This window comes from Pogona vitticeps, chromosome 1 (genome assembly GCF_051106095.1).
Source record: "Pogona vitticeps strain Pit_001003342236 chromosome 1, PviZW2.1, whole genome shotgun sequence".
NCBI lineage: Eukaryota > Metazoa > Chordata > Lepidosauria > Squamata > Agamidae > Pogona > Pogona vitticeps.
In genome coordinates this window covers 306,665,024-306,668,869 of record NC_135783.1, presented here as the reverse complement: position 1 = coordinate 306,668,869, position 3,846 = coordinate 306,665,024, and the positions used below count along the sequence as shown (strand labels likewise).

General features: G+C 36.8%; 1 long non-coding RNA gene across 1 annotated transcript; it reads right to left on the bottom strand.

Annotated features, from left to right (window-relative positions):
- Nucleotides 1-840: 840 nt before the first annotated feature.
- On the bottom strand, nt 841-2,746 carry LOC144588769 (uncharacterized). The gene is made up of 2 exons (XR_013544464.1): nt 2,541-2,746; nt 841-1,924 (listed from the first exon to the last, which is right to left on the bottom strand). It is a non-coding gene; the product is annotated as an uncharacterized LOC144588769 (long non-coding RNA).
- Between the last annotated feature and the right edge of the window lie 1,100 nt (nt 2,747-3,846).

Sequence of the window (3,846 nt, the reverse complement as noted above, 5' to 3'; positions counted from 1 at the left end):
CTCCCACAGGAGGCCATGTTGGCCTGATCTTTACTGCCCTTGAACAAGCAGGCAAAGACTTTCTCTTTAAGCAGGCATTTCCTTAATAAGAGATGTTTTTAAATGGGATGGTTTGTATTTGTGTTGGTTTTAAATCTGTTTTATCATTGTTTTTCCTAATTTTTTTTAATATATTCATTTAATTCTTTTTAAATCCTTTTGAATACTTTACTGTTTTTAGCTCTTAATATTGTGTTTTAATTATGTAAGCTGGTTGGATCCTATTTTAGCAGAAAGGTGGGTAAAAATATTATAAGCAAGCAAGCAAGCAAGCAAGCAAGCATATAAATAAATAAATAAATAAATAAATAAATAAATAAATAAATAAATAAATAAATAAATAAATATTATCTATGGTTGATGTGGGTTTTTCAGGCTCTTTGGTCGTGTTCTGAAGAGGACGGCCAAAGAGCCTGAAAAACACACAACAACCATCAGATCCCGGCTGTGAAAGCCTTCAAGAATACAAATATTATTTATTTATTTAACTTATATGCCACCCATACTATCCAAAGGTCTCTGGGCAGATAAATAAATAAATAAATAAATAAATAAATAAATAAATAAATAAATAAATAAAAATATTATAATTATTAGCACTGTCCTCTACCGACATTGCTTGCCGACATTGTTTCTAGCAATGCTATCTCTATCTTCGAGTTCCTGCAGCACGGTTCTTCCGGCATATATTTAAAAACCAGAAGACCCATTGCCAAAAGGCTCCACCACCTTTAAAAATAATTCCAGATAAAGTCAAGCATGGATCGAGTCATCCATCTTCAAGGATATCGCTTAGTTAAATACAAGGGACAGTGGAAGCTTGTGTCTCTGATTTTTTTTAATTGCACCGAACCCACTCCTGGATCCTAAATGCATGGAGGCTGTCTAACATGCTGAATCCTAGCCCCCATCCAAATTGGTTCAGCAATTTGGATGGCTCCTTTAAAGTTTGGACTAAAAACAGGCACTTTTAGTCTACCACCCCACAGTTACCAGCCTCCACTGAGCAGATACTGCATGCTTTCCAGGTTCAATCTCTGCTGTTTAGATTGAGATTAAAAGTAGCAGCACTTAGAATGACCTCTGCTCAAAACCCTGGAGAACTGCTGTCAGGCTGGTTTAGTATAAGGCAGCTAGTATGAGATTTGCCAGTTCTGTATGTCAGACTTGCATCTGATTGTTCTGACATATATATATAGCTTAGTTGAGGGAAGTAAGCTGCAGTTCACGAAGAACAGTAAGTAGATGCTCTGCCTTCGTAATGGAGAAATGACTCACCAGGTTAGGGTGGGCAGAAATCAGGTTGGGCTACCTAACATTTTATTAATCTGGAAGTTTTTTCTTACATATACAGAGCAATTAGGCTACAAGTTTCCTAGACTGGAGATGGGCAAAAAAACAAACTATGAACTAGGAAAACAAACAAACTGGGCTGATTCGTGGCTTGGTTCATGCAACCTATCGTGCTGAAATGAAACAAAGCTCTGAAGGAGCCCAGGTGCTCTGGCGTGGCAGCAGCAGTGGCACAATAGGAGAAGGTAGTCCCCACAAACCAATCACAAACCACGAGCCATCATAAACTACTATATCTTCAGGTTCATTCCCATCTAGACCCATTACAAATTATATTGTCTTTTCTAATTTACAGGTCACTACAATTTGGAATTTTCTTCCATTTTCTGAATGTTACTGTGCTGCTCTGGTAGTGGGAAAAAAAGAAATTACATTTTCTAGGTTCTTGTTATTTATGATATATTGTTTCCTGAAGATCATCTGTAGCACTTACTCCACAACACAGTTTTGGATACGGGAAGTGATCACTTTCCTTGAATGCTTTGAGATCGTAGGGCTTTGTGCTTGTTTGACATCTTGCATTGCTTGGTACCTGAAAACAAACAAAAAACAGACATTTTCACTTTAAAAAAATACTTGTGTGAGTTGATCTGATTTTACTTGTTATCAGCAACCCAACTCCAAACTGTTTAGTTCCATATTTTTGAAAAAGCTTGCCTTTTGGTATTTGATCTGTGAGGGAAAATGGAATCCAGGTGACTTGACTTCCTACCACTGCCACAAGTATTAAGTACTAATTTTGAGAAATAACATTAGCAGCTGTTGTTCATCCTCCCTAACTGGAGGATTTTTGCCTGAGTTTTAATGTTAGCCAGCATTCAGAAGCAACAAAGGTAAAAAGACGTTTAGCCAAAGGGTTCTCAACACTGTATTGGAAATGAGCGATCCCCTTATGTGAGACAGGCCTATTTGTTAATTCTGAAAGCTCTCTAGAGTTAGGTGATTCAAGAAGGCATGGATGCATCTGCTAAGGAAATCACCATGAATTTTCTCACATGAAATATACAGTAGTCAGATGCAGAGTTTAATCATGGTTCCCTTTTGTAAGACTATCAAAGAAATGAAATCTGCTGGTGTGCTTAAATAAAACTGTTTAGAAGCCAAACTCATCAGCGGATGCCCTTTTTTAAAAAGAAATGTCATCTTACATTTATGCTTCGGAGAAAAGCAATCGACTTCAGCTTGATTTGAATGGTTGGGAAGCTGAAGTATTTACAGACACCTTGGATATTCCAGCGCTCACACTCTTTCTACCTGCCACAGTGAATTTCAGCTGGATTCTGCGAGGGCTGTCAAATCCAAAAGCAAGAGTGTCCTTCATCCAGAGAACTCCTACCAAGAATATCAGTCAGCAGGTGCCCCTCCCCCCCACTACCTCCACTACAGCAGAGCCTGCAATTAGTTGCTATAGCAGAAAAGCAAAACTGACAGAATGTGGGAATGCTGTTGTTTGTCTTTCTGTGACAGGAAGGAATGGTTTAAGGGACAATCCCCTTGTGATGAGGGTAGGGGGAGAATCTGAGAGAAATGTCCAACACCTCCTCCCCAGCATAGAACACACTGATAATAACATATAGGACCAACTAGTTTAAGGCTGTGTTGGATTTCTTTTTTTGTCATGGAAATTCTTTACATAATAATTGGATAGCTTTTTCTTTTATTGTACTTTGACTTTTGGCTCTCTAGAGTGTTGCCACCGGGTCTGAAAAATGAAGATGAAACTGTACCACATCTCTGTTTATCATATCCATAGAATGGGCTCTTAGAAGACAGCAGTGGAAACATCTGGAGCTCCCATTTATAGCTTCTCCTTCAGAAGAGTACTTTGGTGGGTAGTATTATTACCATTATTGTTATATCTGTTACTGTTGCTTTCACTATTACTCCTCAATTTGAAGACAGTGAGATCATAATGTTCCTTCCCGAGCTTTGGAAAATCTGTACATATTCAGTATTATCATGAAATAATGCAGTTGCTTCTGACCACAATTTACAAAGAGAGTGCTACGTTTGTAATTTCATTGACTATCTCTATGTGATATTTATTGATTGATTTTAAAAGATTAGATCTAATCCAGATCACAGCTTGATTTTTTTTAGTTTATATTTTTGGAATTTTCAGTTTTAATCATTTTTTTTGCATCCCACTATCCATATTATTCAAAATCTTGCCATTATCCATGTTTGCTCTGATTTTTCATTTTTATCAGTTCACACATTCATTTCCTCATATCTGGATATTTTACTTTGCTTAAATTATATGGACTAATACTTCTTCTGTTATTCCTAAAATTACACTTTCATTCAACAGGGACTAACCGCCTCTTAAATCCAATAACACTTATTTCTGAGTAGAAATACACTGAATTTTGCTTTGCAATTATTTTACAACATGCTGCCATTTCCTTTTGACAAATATAATTTAAATGCAACAAAATGCAGTGGTTCAAAATG